The following is a 17,031-nucleotide window of genomic DNA, read 5'->3' as shown; positions in this document are numbered from 1 at the left end:
CTCTGGATATTATGCCAGTGCCAACCAGAGCCAGCTCACTTCAAAGGGCAAAACAAAACAAATAAACCAACAAGAAAAGAAGTTTAATTTCTTCAAAAGCATTGTTCATTGATTTAAAGTGTGGATCTGTACTGATTCCATCGTTTCGGATTCTAGCACACTCAGACTCTAGGCTGTGCCCCTGGCATGGCTCTCACAGAGCTGAACAAAGTTAACATGAGATAATCCTCCTTCAGGGGACTGGGGAGATTTATAGCACCTTTTTAGTTTTGATAAAGTCACAATCTTTTCTCTAAGGAGAAGCCTTCTTGTCTTAACTATGAACTCAAGTACAATGAATTGTAAGCCCAAACACATAACCATTTAAAAGATGTTGCGGGAGATCAAAGGAGCAATGTTTCACAAAAGAATGGAAAGCCCTTGCTGCTCTAGTGATCTCTAAGCCTCTCAGACACAATCAAATATTCATTTCTTTGCATTTGGTCAGATAGCAGGAGTTAAAGTTCATGAGCATGCCAAGTAGAATATCAAAACAGAATACCTCACTGGCTGCTTCTAAGACCAGTGAACTTTCGCTGTGGGATTTGCAGGCTGGGCTGTACATTATGTCCCTCAATCTTGCAATGGATTAGCTGGCATATGACATCACTCAAACACGCCTGAGGACCCCAGAGTTTGAGGACCAGAGTACCCTGAGGGAGCTTGGTCTGATCTTGCTGTCAAGACTCAAGGAAGTTGTGGCATGATGGCTATAATGGCTATAAAGTTGTGGCATGGGTCAGACCTAGGTTCTGACCCATGTAAAATAAGCATCCCGACTTCCATTGAGGACTGAGCTATTCTGTCTTAGATGAGATGGTAGACATCCCATGCATCCATTCTAATAGATTTGGGTTGTATGTAAGAAGGGAGTGGTAGATATAGCTCTGACTAACCTTCAAATATTAAGACTTATAGATGCATAAATTTTAAAGCAAAAATATTTCATTGTCCATTGATTTTGTTGGTTTGCAACTTAGGCCAACTTGAAGAGACCATGAGTTTCACAAAATATGCTAGTGAGTTTTTTTTTTTTTTAATTTGTTTTAGAAATAAGTACTGCATTCTTTCAAGACTTAGACCCCATCTGGAGTCAGGAATGACAAATGGAACTGGTCACAGCTGTGCAGCATCTCCCTGAGGATGAACATTGAAGAGAATGGAAATAGCCTAGAGAAGACTCAATGCAGATACCTATTTAAAAATAGTAGAAGCTATACCAAATCAGAAAGGACATATTTTATATAGAAGAGCTTGTCTACAGGTGAAAGTTATTAGAAAACAAATTTGTCTAAGAGCAGGGAAGAATATTTTGGTGAGTCACACTAAGAATAAAATGAAGCTTGCTATCTGACAATGTAGTGAATTCGTTTTCAGTTGAAGAGATCAAGTGGAGATTACCTGATCACCCATCAGAGACACTCCAAAATGCCACTGTTTCCTAGTAATAAGAGGTGTCTTAGAATATACAAATTCAATTTAAAAATTCAATAATCCTATCTTTGATCCAAAAACAGGATAATGTGAAGGAGGCTTAAATTTAATACTGCATATGAGGAAGTATATAAAGGAAACTCGGTGCTGATGAATTGAAACTAGGGAAGTAAAGTTGAGCTAAGGTACAAGCAAAGAGGAAGAAAGAACTTTAAAAAAAAAGCCTCTTGCTGTTTTTTCAAAGTTGGTGGTGAGAGAAGGAGCATCCTGACGGCCTGCAGGGAGATTCTGCCAGCGGGCGCAGTGAAGGGACGGGATCAGGATGATAGAATGGTCCAACGGGAAAAGGAATCCAGAAGTTTCTTTCTAGATTGCGGGAGTGCGTGCGTGTGTGTGTGTGTGTGTTAGAGGGTGAAAGTAATTTCTAAGGAAGGAGTGGGAAAGGGAATAGCCCAAGAAGAAAAGTCACAACTAAGAAAGGGAGGATCAGCAGTGGAAATGGAGGCCAAAAAGACAAGAAAATGAATCTAAAAGGAATAAGCAGAGTACACATGGAAAAGCAAAATGACAAGGAAGCCAGACCTATTCTGGCTCAAGTGGCGGAAGGACACATTCAGTTTAGGAATGGCGTCAGCAATGCCACCTCTTCTACACAATTGACTCATTTGAGGACCAGCTATGATGGGACTTAGCTGCAAATGTTTACCTAGCAGGTTCAGCCCAGGATTTTTTTTTTTTTTAAATCATTCCTGGTCTTAACGGAATTAGGAAGTTAAGATGCTTGGCATTGCCCCTCCATTCCTCCTTTGAATAGTTCATTTGCATCTAGAAACAGGTTCTATCAAGAGCCCCTTGCCTAGGGCCTGTCCTTTTTGAGTCCAGCAAACCACTCTTTCCTCCAGGAAGGTGTACCTTCTTGCATGTCTCTTCTTGGGTTATGCTCCAAAACTGAATAGTACCAGAGAGATGTCTTATTCTTGATAAGCAGATATTTTATCTTCTAAATGCTACTATGATAAATTACCCATGTTTTGTGCTAATGAGACTAGGTTAGATGAGTCTTGAGATTGTTTCCTTCCCAGGCAAGGTGCAAGTGGACAGGGATGTCCTATATATATATATATACACTCTGTCTTTTGTTGTCCAAGCCAGTGTCTGCTCTAACCACAGACATCAAATCCAGTCAAAATGAAAACTGTTAGTGTTTGGAAGAGATGAATGTAAGTCTTTGTCATGGTAGGTTCTAATAAATTGATATCTCTCTTTCTAAATACATTTCATCTAGTTTGAGTAATATAATCTATCCAAGCATTGGATTATGCATCTAAGTGTTTTTGTTTTTAGGGGTTTTTTTGTTTTGTTTTTTGTTTTTTGTTTTTGTTTTTTTTTTTTTTTTGCAACAACAGAGAATTATGAAAAGACCATTAAAGGTCTAACACTTTGAGTTTCAGGTCTCCTCTGTCACGTACATTCTGGAAGATGACTTAATTTTAAGATGGGAGAAAAAGAAAAAAAATATTGCTGGCATTATGATATTGAATAAGGTTTATAATAGCAATAATCCCCCATGAAAACAGTTGTTATCATAGTTAATGCCCATTTTGTCAGTGTGTTAACCTTCCCTGGCTCTGCCTCGGGCCATTAAACGGCCAACCATTTGTTAAGCACCCTGGAGCAAGCAATTTCAGGCAGAATATTGCTGAGCTCATTTGCTAAGTAAAGCACCTGAGAAGACAGTGATAAACTCTACACAGGTACATGTACATGTACGCATTGTTATGCACACCTTTCTTCCGTCCTTCCTTTTAGAATATCATGCTCTATTATTAGTTCCAGGACAGACAGAGCAGTTCCACAGACTCAAAGTGTCCATTACTCACCCAGGCTATCACAGACTTAGGCGCTTCAGCACCTGCCCAAGCTGTCTTCTACCATTCTTCCCATGTCCAACTGGTATCACTGTTTAGGGTTCTTGATAATTTTAACTCTGACCCACAAGAGTAGGCCATGCCTTTAAAATGCTTAAAGGGTGTAATTGAAAACAGAGTAAAAATGATGTTACTTGCATGCATAACAGGAAAAGGAAGGGATAAGATGCCTCTAATTTCCAGAACATCTGTCCCTTAAATTGATACAACTTTGTAAAAGTGATTTCTACTGCTAATTTATTCAGTTATTGGATAAATTCAGTTATAAATAACATCTTTATATGGCTTGTAACTGATGGAGACAGAAACAGAATTCAAACACAGGCCCTTTGACTTCAGTTCCAAGCTCTTCATCACCATGATGTAATGCATCAGTTTCCAATTCAAAACAAAACAGGCAAGAGTCCTAAAAAGTAACTGCTTCTGCTCCTAGCTCATGCGCATTGCATGTCAATTCTGTACCTGACCAGACAATGAGAATCCCAGTGGTTACTAATATGTATTTGTTCAGGTCGGCTCTTAGTTATTGTTCAAGGAGGCTGTGTTCAATAAGTTTTGCCCAAGTGTGAGCTTCTTTTCAAAGTCACAACAAAGCAGAATTCTATAACTCAAATATTGATCAAGAATATAAGAATGGATTTTAATAAAAATTGCTTATTCTTTAACTTTAGATATAATTTTATACTCTGTTACCATAGACCCTCATTTGATCCAGAACTATAAATCCCTAATTTTGAAAAGGATTTACCTAATTAGTTAAAGGTAGATGCAACTATTTTCAACTACTTTGCTGCAGGGTAGAGCTATTTCCCCCAATGTCATTTCAGAGAAGAAGAATACAGGTGTATTATGTAAGTTTTGACATTATTAGTCATTTCATTAATGAAGTAATTGGCCCTCCTTAATCAAAGGTGGAACTTCTTCCTTAGAGCTTAGTTTGAAGAATCAAATGGGCGTAACAGTAGGAGGTACAAAGATTGGTTCAGAGGAGACAGAAAAAATTTTAATGAGGGAGAAATCTTTTCTCATTAAACTTCTAATTTGGAAAGGCTTTATTCTATTTTTAATTTTTTCTTCCCATCATTATTTTCACCATAGTTAATATTGTTAACTGCTAATATCAGATAAGTACCATACATAACACATGCAAAACAGTCACAAAGGACAAGCAGGGGAACCCTAGGTTGTTCGCTAGGATTATAGTTAGTCCTTGATTTCTTGTATTGACAGAGTGAAGCCTGAGAGCAAATTCTGTAAACTCAGAGAGGATCGTAGACTCTCCATTAGCTATTACCTTTAACTGTCTCAGCAACCCATTACTTTCAGATTAGAAGAGCCTAATTAGGATTTAAACACAGTGGATTTCCCCCCAAATATCTAAAATTTACACAAGAACTAGTTTAGAGTTATGAAAAAAATCTCAAACTCGGGCTTTTCCTAGCACTTGGATTGTAGTACTATTTTGTTGGAAGAAGTAGGGAGCTGGTTTGTTAGCATTTGGTTATCAATTATGTGCATAAGTGGTCTTTTTATCATTACTTTGCTGTCTAGGGTTTTTCTCACTTGGTGTTCTGTCACAGAAAGCCATAGATATCTTGGTGTTTCTCTTCATTCTTTATTCTATAGAATTGAGGTGTTGAAAAGCAGCAAAATCACAGACAGGTGACCGGTGTGAAGGAAGGTAAAATTGAGATGTAGGATTTCTGCAAATTTAGTAACATAAACAGACACTATAGCCTTAAGTTGTTCATTTGTGCTAATTTTTTTAAAGTTTATTTATTTTGAGAGAGAGAGTGAGAATCCCAAGGAGGCTCCACACTGTCGCTACAGAATCCACTGAGGGGCTTGAACTCAGGAACTATGAGAGCATGCCTTGAATTGAAATCAAGAGTTGAATGCTTAACCAACTGAACCACCCATTCAACCCCATTTGTGCTAATTTTAAAAGAATGTCAGGATCAGATGTAAGATGTCTCTAAATGATGTGGTCTAATGATAAGATATCAAAGCTTGCAAACAAAGTTTTCCATAATTAGAACAGATTCAAGATAATCCCTATAATAATGCCATTCTCACTTTTTTCTTTTATGTTATGACCCATTTTCTTAAGGGGGAAAGTGGTAGAAAAGCCTGACGTCAAAAAAAGTTGGAATTCTTGATATGCTCTTTGGAATGTGTCCTGTGTGTTGATTTCTCACCATGTGTCTTGTGGAGCCAAACTGAAAAATGTTGACAACATTTGCTTTAAGGAGGACACAAGGGGAAGGCTTCTCATACAGTGTCAGGACCAGTCGAACCCTGGAGTAATAAGCAATCAAACCTGGAGTTAGGGCTTTCAGCGGGAGCAAGAGCAGAGTGGTATTCCCCAATTTGTCCCTCTCTTGCTTCTTTTTAATAGCTGCTCAGAGATATTAATTTTGGATGAAATGTCCTGATTGTGACAGTGCCAATATGAAGTGGCAAAGCCTGAATTAAAACTGAACTCTGTCCCTGTGTACTCAAAAGAGTTATTACCTAAAGTAATCCTACATTGGAAGGAAGAAGGCCAGTTGCCCCAGCGAGAGGAGATCATTAACACTCCTTGGATTCTCAGGGGCCTGTGGCCTATGAGAAAGACAGAGTCTGAATGCAAGTAAAACATCGGCAGGGTGTCAGGGCACCAGACTGAATACGGGCAGGCCCAGAGCCGCAGGTGAATGTGTTTGTATGACCTGAGTCGGCTTTTTTGCACAGGAAGGGAGGCTGCTGGGGGCTGTGACTCTTCATCTCTGTGCTGGGAGTCAGCAGAGTGGGCTGTATTGAAAACTGTTTTTGATTTGAACATATGGGTATATTTCTCTCGTTCCCACTTCCCTTTTGTAACTCTCCCAGCTGCCTGGAGCTTTTCTGCACAGCCTGCTTACATTCATTGCACATTGAGTTTTAGATACATGGGTTTTTAAAAGTATAATTTAATAAAAGCCTGGAACAGCGACAGCTGTAGCTCATCCCCTTTGTCCTTTTTCTACCAAATTTGCAGTTATTTAGAGTAAGACAGAAGTGGCATTGGTACGGAAGACTAGAAACCTTGAACCAATGGGATCTAGCCTCAGTTTTTTCCCAACAGTAGTAGAGCTGCCTAGACAGGACCCCTCTCTTCTTGTAAGCTCCTTTCTATACATATGCATGCATGGATTTATATTATCATTTTTACTAGTACCGTGAATCAGGATACTGTGATTTGAACCCAGGTATCTCTGACTGCAAAGACCAAGCTACCTTCTCAGGTTAAAAAAAAAAACAAAAAAAAACAAAAAAAAAAAAAACCACCACTACTTGCAACCTAGGTATTAGAGCTTAACATTTGGGAAAACATTAGCACTCCGGGAAAAAAAAGAATACAAAAATTAAAAAGCCACCTGTGCATGAATGAGCAAGAGTTTGGTTTGGGGCAGCAAACCCTGGAGCCTGCAACACTCTCCCCCAAGGTCAGCTGCATGCAAAGAAGCAAGAACTGGTCTATCCACCTGGAAGGAGATCTGTTGTTTACTCAAGAACCTATATACTTGTGAAAATATTATTTTCGGTGCACCTGGGTGGCTCACTTGGTTAAGCGTCTGACTCTTGGTTTAGTGGTTTCAGCTGAGGTCATGACTCATGATTCCTGAGTCAACCCCTCCATAGGGCTCTATGCTGACAGCACAAAGCCTGCTTGGGATTCTCCCTCTCTCTCTGTCCCTCCCCAACAGACTCTCTCTCTCTCTTAAACAAAAAGATTATTATCTATTTTTCATTATGCATCTGATCTTTCTAGATCACAGATTTAGGAAAGAAGAAATATGTGTTTCTCTTTTCCATATGTATAAAAAAGCTCTCCAGCATGAATGCACTCTATATTAGAAATGAATCAAGTATGTTAGCTGTTGTTACTCTGAGTTCCATAACTGATGAGAATTTGTAAACTCTAAGAGCCTTGCTTTAAATAAATTTTAAAAAAAAGATTGCTACTTGCTGATAGAAGTTTGATAGATTCAAGAAAAACAAAAGCCCTATGTATACGTTTTGTTTTTAAATTCAGAAGCATTATAAAGCACTACAGCCAACGATGCCTCAACAATTTAGAAGAGTTTTTCCAAAGAAGGTCTTTATGAAGGTGCATTAGCATGTGCAAATTAAGATTCCCCATATACTATGGAATAAAAGCAAGCATTTAGAGATAGCCCAAAGGCTAATTAAATACATATCTTCATGTGGGCTTCAGTAGATGGTAATGCATTTAACAATGCTCCCTTTCTTATTGCTTTCTCTGTATGGGAATGGTTCTTGTCTTTCATTTTGATACTACCAGATCTAGGGTAAAGCAACTATCACCTAAAACAGTCCTTTAGAAAATGATTTTCTGCCACATATGAAGAGTTAGTGTCATTCTAGTTAATGTATTTGGGAGATATTTTCCTTATCCTGTAGATTGTTCTTAAATAAATCAATAACATGAAGTCTTAATGATTCAAACCCCAAACAAAATAAAGATCGGGAAACCAGTTGTTAGTGTATGTAGGCCATTGTATTTTACATATGGCAAACGCAAGGATGTGTGGAAAGACTTAGGAAGCCTGTCCTCACAGCACTATGGAACCTGGAGCTGGGGTGTGGGGGCCCCTGTCCCTAGCTCTAGTGCCACATCCTCTTACATACTAGGTGTAATTATTTACATGGCTGAATTTTAAAGGTCCTTTCAGTCAGAACCTGTGAGTTAACAGGATTCTGTCATCAGTATCCTCCTCCATACCTCCACAACCCACCCCCCCCCAAAAAAGAGCCTGAGGAAAATAAATGTAAATTGATTCAATAAAACTCTTCACTAATATGCAAATTAAGAGAGAGCCATTTGAGAGTGAAGATTGATACACAAAGATAATAGACATATAGTCACAGACACTTCTCAGAAGACAGAATTTGATGTATTGTGATTGTTCAGCTTTTTTCTCTCCAGGAGGTCATCCCCTCCCCTTTGTATACTCTTTTTCATTAATGTAGCCATGAAAACAAATGTACTGCTCTTTTCTTTCCCAGATTGGTCTAGACTTTCTGTATCAGACTTGTTAGTGGCACCAATAATACTCATTTCCTATCATATCTTCAGGTTAAATGTAAATACATTGGTAATATTTATAGTACAAGAACAAGGTAGGGGTATTACCAATTATATGAAAAAAACATAAGGAACCAAAGAACGTATCAATATGGAATAAACCATTTGCTGCATTTGTCTCTAATTCCCTATTCTACAACTGAAGAGTTAAAGAGAAATAAGGCTGTGCTCCAGCTGAAACTACACTAACAGTATGAATAAAATAAGGAATGGTTACTGGACCAAAGAATTTCTTAACTATCTCCATTCCCCCTTCTAACATCAGCTCAGCCATTTGTTTTTCTTCTGAACTCTGTTACTGATGTCCACAGGATGAACAGGCTGTTCCTTCTTTGTTCTCTCACATTACCCGAGGTGTGCACTAAGCATATGATGGTGACATCTAGTATTAATGCATCTCTAAAGTCTAAGATTTTTGATGACAGGAACCAAGTTTTATTAATCTGTACATCCAGAGCATCTAGTACAATGCCTTCAATGAAATCAATTCTTAGCAAAAGTTCTTGCACTAGATGGAATTATTTTAAATAGCCAGCTCTCACAGTGCCTTTATATGTGATTGATGTACCCCAAAATATTTACTCATAACTTTCTGGAATATATTATGGAAAGTGACATATAGCATTAATGACTTTTTTTAGAGGCTAAATCTTGGCAAGCTTGAGGTGCAAAACATTAATTCATTTTGTGCAAAATAAGCACTTTGAATACTATGGTTTTCTTTCAACAATTTTATAGGGATTGATACAATAACTGAGCATCAGTGATGAGCCTCCCTAAAACCAGGCAAGAAGATGAGTGATAATTAATCCATACCAAGACATCCTCAGGGTTGCCAAGAGTTGTGAAAAATCATTTATCTTCTGGTTTTTTTAAATACCTACCATCTTATGCCAAGAATAGTTTGTTACCAAGACTAGTTGATCAAGGATGAATCTACTGAGATGGTGTCTATAATTAATGCAGAAAATAGTCCCAGTTCCTCCATTTTCTCCTGCCTGGTCATCACTGATAGTTAACTCCCCTCTTTAGAAAAGGAACAACCTTCTCCCCCATAAGAGTGTCAACATATTTCAGAGAAGATAGAATTCCATCTCTACTCTTCTTCATGTCACTTATTTTCTGTGAAAATCCATCCAGAGTCATCTGACAAAACTGCCCTTCATGCTGACATAGACCACTTCCCCTCAAGTCAGGGCCATATGGACAATTGAAAGTTAATTTCTGGCACCTCCTGAGGACCACGGTTTATAAACATGACTGGACTTGTTTCAGGAAGGACAACTCACATCAATTATCTTTTCATAGCTTTTAATATTTATATTTGAAAAAAACTCACATTTTTATACTGATCATGGCCAAAATAGCATGAATTACATCCTATCTAAGCAAAACTATCTGAGGATTCTAAGATAAAGTAAAAATACCTCTTTTACATTTCAGTGGACCAAGAGAAGAATGAGCTTCATTAAGATAGAATCACAAGCGGGGCACCTGAGTGGTTCAGTTGGTTAAGCTTCCAACTTAAGCTCAGCTTATGATCTCTCAGTCTGTGAGTTTGAGCCCCAATGTCAGCTGTGCTGACAGCTTGGAGCCCGGAGCCTGCTTCAGATTCTGTGTCTCCCTCTCTCTGTTCTATCCCCTGCTTACATTCTCTCTTTCTTTCTCTCTCAAAAAATAAACAAACATTAAAAAATTTTTTAAATGATAGAATCACAAGCTCTTCGAGAGTAGAGGATATTTCATTATTTGTCTCTATCTTCTGTAGCTCCTTACATGATATCGAGGATATCCATTGTTCAAAATAAATATTTGCTCATTTTTTAAGTATCAGATTGGTTATTACAGACAGAAATCCACAGTGTGAGGTTCTTCCCCCCACAGTTCTTATTTATTTATTATTCCTTCTTCATTTCTAGAATTGTTCCTGGGACATATGCATGATCACACTCCCTTGTGTTCCTAGGTGGCCTCAAGTTGCCTGCCACACTGCTGATCACACACTCTGCATGAAATCACACAGCCTCTATGTGACAGCTCCAGGGGCTGAGATGAAGCCAGGAAAAAGGCTTGGCTTTGTCAGTCAAATAACTCTGAAAACCCTGATTACTCTAAAGGCTGTGATTTTTCTGAGTTACCTCAGATTTCTCTGATGTGATTTTTCTAGAATTCTTCTATTTTTAGAAACAGTGGAATCTACAGAAAACATTGATCTGAGACTCAGGAGTTCACGGTTTTATTTTTTGTTTCTGCATTTGAATTATCACGTTTCAGTTAAGGACCTTTAGTAAGACCTTGGATATTCCTCTTTGTGATTTGGAGGATAAATAAAATCATATATCTTAAGTCCCTAATTTCATATAAACAGTAGCGCTAGAACCATATGATAATAGGCTCATGGTTAACATTGCTTTAGGGCACTGCCGTGAACCCATATAACTATATATGGTCGAGAAAGTTAAAAAATGGTGAGCATTGGGGCGCCTGGGTGGCTCAGTCAGTTAAGCATCTGACTTCGGCTCAGGTCATGATCTCACGGTTCGTGGGTTCAAGCCCCGTGTCATGCTCTGCTGACAGCCAGCTCAGAGCCTGGAGCCTGTTTCAGATTCTGTATCTCCCTCTCTCTCTGACCCTCCCCTGCTCATGCTCTCTCTTTCTCTCTCTCTCAGAAATAAATAAAACATTAAAATTTTTTTAAAAAAATGGTGAGCATTATTAGTCCCTCAGAGCCTAAAACACCAGACCCCATTTTGCAAAATTTCATATATTCTAATGGTAACTCTGAAATCACTCCTGACTTGGTAAATATTTCTCCATCTCCAAGTCAATACTTAAGGAAACAGAAAATGTCTCTTCTTCATACACACACACACACACACACACACACACCTTATTGGGCGTCAGAATGGAGTATTGTTTTTTTCTTGATTCTGCCTGTACAATCACAAAGGAAAATTACTCTTTCTGAATACTGACTTCACAAAGTGTCTAGCTAGAACTCATATGTTAATAGCACTAGGTATTGGACTATGAATCGGCATTTGAATAGGACTTTTGTAGAGACTTATCATCCTTAAACCCAGAAATACCTATGGCCTCAGAAATTTCAGTCTGGTGGGAAACCTTTTAGGGTTTGGAAAGATGTAGAGCCCCTTAATTTATTACTTACCAGAAAAAGTCATTGGCCAACTATTAACATCGATCTTTTCTCCCTCACCCCCTGGACTCCAGCAATCTGACTCTGACCTCTGCTAGAAGGAAAATAATTAAATCAAGGGATGATAACATTTGGGAAACAGTGCTATCATTTAAAAAGTATTTGTTGATTTGATTTAACTGTGCATATTACTTGAAAAAAACAACATACGGTATTTACTTTTTCACGTGTGACTTCCAGCTGATTCCTGCATGTAGCAATGAGTCTTAGTCTGAATCTAGTGTAAATCACTCAATGACAGAAATATTTTCTTTGTTTCTCCATTTATTCACACCTCCTTGCAAAATATTTCCCAGTTGCACTTCCATTCATCTTCACCCCAGCAGGGTGTCTGAGCTTTAGTGGCCCTGCTAGGTTTGTTCCACTTTGCCAAAGGCTTCTGGACAAAACTCACCATGTTTTTGATGGCTTATATGAAGGGAGATGCACCCTGGAGGCAGTCACTATAGGATTCCCAATAAAACCTGGCCTCTGAAGAGATAAGGTAAACAAGATCATTTTGGAATCAAACCTGCAATGTCTAAGAGGCATGGCCCTGGCCCACATGTCATCCCACTCTCACCCTGCACTGGTTCCCTGTTATGTCCTTCGGGGACCCATTCTTCCCTGGCTTGCTCATCATTACCTTGCTCTTGCATGTTCCCAGGCCAGCCCTGTTATTCCTGGATCTTTCTTCATCCCTTGGTTTCCAGGTGACCTACTGGCTCTTTGCATCCATGCTCTCTTCTGGGGCTCTCATGTGTGAAAGGATGAAGATACTTTCCTTGCATAGTAAGGTCAGACACTGTGAGCAAAAGATCCTGGGTATTGATTACTTGCCTTTAAGTCCCTGTTCAAATGAATCTTCTTTAGATTCAGTGGTCCCTTCTCTGTCTTTTCAGAGCTCTGGCCCATCCTTCTGGTGTGGAACCTGTATTATGGTTATAGCATGTTGATTCTTTCTCCCTTTAGACTCCTATCTTCTTCAGGTAGGGCCTTGACCTTTGGATATTTAGTGCTTAGAATGATGCAAAATATGTGGTATGTACTCAGGAAGTTATATCAAAGCGCATTAGCCCTCCCAGGTCATATCATTAAATAGTGGTTACCCAGGTTTGTGGCTTTATCTCTTTCCCTAACTGCAAGCCAAGGGCTTTAAGGGATTGGGGGAACTTGACAGTCTGCTGTAATGGTGAGGACCAGGTCAGACTTTTTTTTTATCCCTGTAGGTTTGAAATAGAAAACACTAGTGGGGGAGCACCTGGGTGGCTTGTTCAGTTCAGCATCAGACTCTTGGTTTCGGCTCAGGTCATGAACTTGTGGTCCATGAGTTCAAGCGCCACATGGGGTTTCATGCTGACAATGCAGGGGGGCCTGCTTGGGATTCTTTCTCTCTGCCCCCACCCCCCCGCATGGTTTTTCTCTCTCTCTCTCAAAAATAAATAAACAGGAACAAAAAGAAAGCATTAACAGAGCTGATGCTTTAAAAAGAACAAGTGGACTGAATCAAATAAAATAGAAAATACCACATACTACAAAATTCCAAATGGCAAATGATGTTTTTTTCCCTAGCTTAAAAATTACAAAAAAAAAAAAAAAGAAACAAAGAAACAAAAAACTTGATCACTCTTTCTAGCCTATGGTTTATTCACTGTGCCTGCCTTTGCCGGCTCTGACTAGAAGAATGCTCTGTGAAAGGCAGTTCAGGTCAGCTTGTTTTTTCCCAGTACATAAAAGTCTCTGTGGGGTCCTGTGTAGGGAGTTTATCGTCACTCACAGCCAGGGTAACAGGAGGGGAAAAAATAAGACCTAGCAGCTACTTCCATTTGAAGGACAGAGAAAATGTACATTGAAAGATGAATTCTATTCTGGACCTTATTTCATTACCACCTCCTGCCAATTATGTGGTGGGAGAAAGGATGATGTTTCATAGAATTTAATAGATTTCTGAGCTAGAAGGCACCTCAGAAATCATCCAACACAATTCCCTTATTTTATAAATGAGGAAACTGAGGTTAGGAGAGTTTAAGTGACATGTGCAGGAGGTAGTAAATGGCAGAGCAGGGCTGGAATCCAATTTTCCTAACTACCAGTCAGCCCTCCTTCCTCCTGCATCCGTGCAACCCAGAGAAGCACAGAGCTCCGTGTAGCCCCTCTACACGCCACCCAGCTTTCCTCTGCTCCCCGAGGTGACTTCTCACTCTTCTCATAACTCCCATGAGTCTTCCTGCATCTTTCAAAATTCACTTTCAGGAAAGTGACTCACACTGTCTTTTTATATGATTATTAAGCCTTAAAGTTAGGGCATTTTTAAACAAGGCTTATAAAGATTTTGAAATATAGGAATAAATAAGGAATAAGGATTCTCTATATCTGAGTCCAGCTAACCTTAGTTGACATGACATCTTTCAAAAATAAAAGCAATAAAACAAAAACACAGAAAGGTAAACTCTAACATCTAAGTTTCCTTTTCCCATAGTCACTCACTCTATTAACAGATTTTATCTACATTTCTGCAAAATATAAAATGCTTTATGCCTAAACCAGCATAGCCAGTTAGATGAATGGATGGGCAGACCATTCAACTGACAGATAAGTAGATAGTTAGTACATAAAATTTTTTACAAAAGGGTTTAACCTACACAAGTATGTTTTCCATTTAATAATATGACAGATTTTTTTTCAAAATCACTATATAGATATATCCATCTCACTTTTTAAATAGCTACATATTCTTGAATTTTATGGATGACCAATAATTTATTTAAGGTAGTCCCCAAATTTTTTCCAGGTTTTACAGTTATAGATAGAATAACCGGGTTCATATGTCTGTGCATGCTCACATATGCACATGCACTTTTGCAAGCCAAACTATAATAGTGGATGGAGTTATTGGATTAAAGGATCTGAGCCCTTGAAAATATGACATTTTGAAATAGGAACTGAAATGTCTAAAGACAAAGGAAACTTCAAGTAAGATAAAGACATCTTTTATTATAGCTTTTTCAGTCAAAGAATTTGTTTCAAAATGGCTACTTAGGGTTTATATGGAACGTTTCGCAAAGAAGCTCAACCACTTACACACTGTGGGACACAGAATGGGCTTCATCTATGCAAATTTCTTCTTTGTCCAAGCAAACCTTCACTGCCTGGTGCAGGGGACCATGGACCTCTGTGCACTGATGATGCTTGACCAGACAAACTAAGGCTCCTAGCAGGAAATCTGGTAGCATTTCCTAAAGGTTCCAAGATGGAGACTGTGGGGTTTTTATCTACTTGCTTTTTAAAAGGATACAGGCTCTCCTCACTCTTCTTCTCTTACTCGTTTACTAGTTACTAGTACAGCACCAGCCAGGGAAGAGCAGCAGCCAAACTCTGATCAATAATGTATCTGTCTGTATCTGAATCAAAAGCACCGTGGTAAGGAAAGCAGAGAGTACGTTCAATCATAATGCACACCAGCGGGAGCCAGACAGCTGAGAGGGGCCTGAGTTAGAACACAGAGAAGAAAGGAGCTGAGCAGGGGGTAGAGGCTGAGGAGAGAGACCCAATTGTTAAAAACAATACAATCCTTATTTTGAAAGGTTGATGTTTCAAAGGACAAAGGAGGCTCAGAGCTTTGGGAAATCAGAATCACAAATATATCTATATCTATATACGCTTCAGAAGTACAGGGGTCAAATGAAGCATAAGTCCTGGGCTGGTTTTTTTTTTTCTTTTTTTTTTTTTTTTTAAGATAATTCAAACAGAATCTCTGCATCACCTGAAATTTTCCAATGTCTTTTTGGCCTCTGTTTTCTAGATAATGCATCAGGCCTCTAACTGAGAGTCAAGGGTTCGGAGTTCACATACTGAGTCCCATAATTTGAACCTATAAACCATGCAGCATAGCTCCCAAGCCATTGCATCTGAGCCATACTTTTACCATTTTCTGTACGAAGAAAAAAAGTTTGGGTTCAAAAGTTGGAAATAGAAATAGAAATGTGAGAGCTGGGAGAAATCTTATAGGTCATTTAGCCCAAACCTCTAATTTTGTAGATATAGAAAGTAAGGCTTCAGAAGCAGCTACTTTAACTAACATCACATAATTAGGACTAGATCTCAGACCTCTTTGATTACCACCTCAGCCATCCTTCTGCTGCTCTACGACCAGGCAATGTATTCAGCATTTCTATTTTTGTTCATGGGAGAAAATTAACAGGCAACCAATGTTTCATTATTGCCCAAAAAAAAAAAAAAAAAGATGCATTTACATTTTTCTTCAAGTGGATTAACATTCAGTAAAGAAAAGTGAACTGAAATTTTTAGGATGATATGATTTCTCTGGTTCCACATACTTTGGAGTCTATCACTATTTCAATAAATATGCTCTACTTGGAGCAAAAACAAAACAAAACACGTCTGTGTTGGGAAGGGGGAACAGGATGAAGAGAAAAGAGAAAGAGATACTTTATCCTATGGTCAAATGTACATTATTTTTGTTCAATACCAGTTTTAACCTTCTATCATGAGTTTGAGTTATGTGGGATTCTTCTCTATCTCGGCTTAACATTTTCCTACATACCCACATGTCTCTGAAGTTTGTTTATTTATTATCTATTTCCATTTGAATGTCAGACCAAGAGGGCACAGAGCAGGTCTGTTGTCTATACTTATGTTATTTGAGGTCACACTAGCTGCTGTAAGGTAGAAGTTTATTTCTAGCTCATGTCAGGTCTAAAACCAATGTTATTATTGTGCTCTTTTTTTTTTTTTTAATTTCTGAAAGAGAGGCAGAGCATGAACAGGGGAGGGTCACAGAGAGAGGGAGACACAGAATTTGAAGCAGGCTCCAGGCTCTGAGCTAGCTGTCAGCACAGAGCCCGACGCGGGGCTCAAACCCACGAACTGTGAGATCATGACTTGAGTGGAAGTCGGACGCTCAACTGACTGACCCACCCAGACGCCCCATTATTGTTCTCTTCTAAGTGAGAATCCTATGTTTTTCTTCCAATGGTTTCACCACCTTCAATATAATTTCCAAGGTCACTGTGGTAGGTGAACAATTGTGAAGGAGCAGACATGGCAGGAGCAGTGGTAACGCTTTCTCTTATATTCTATTGGCTAGTCATGCTTCCACACCTAACCACAAAAAAGGCCAGGAAATGTGGTCTAGTTGTGTTTCCTAGAAGAATAGATGGGTTCAAGGATCAACCAGCAGCCTCTGCCACACTAACTCTAACCAGAGGCTTAAAAAGTGGTCAGCTCATAATAGGTGCTGAAAAAATAACTGTTGAAGGAATGTTTTAATGAATGGATAGAGT

This window comes from Hyaena hyaena, unplaced genomic scaffold (assembly GCF_003009895.1).
Source record: "Hyaena hyaena isolate Hyena2069 unplaced genomic scaffold, ASM300989v1 scaffold_447, whole genome shotgun sequence".
Taxonomy (NCBI): domain Eukaryota; kingdom Metazoa; phylum Chordata; class Mammalia; order Carnivora; family Hyaenidae; genus Hyaena; species Hyaena hyaena.
This window is presented reverse-complemented; position numbering follows the sequence as displayed.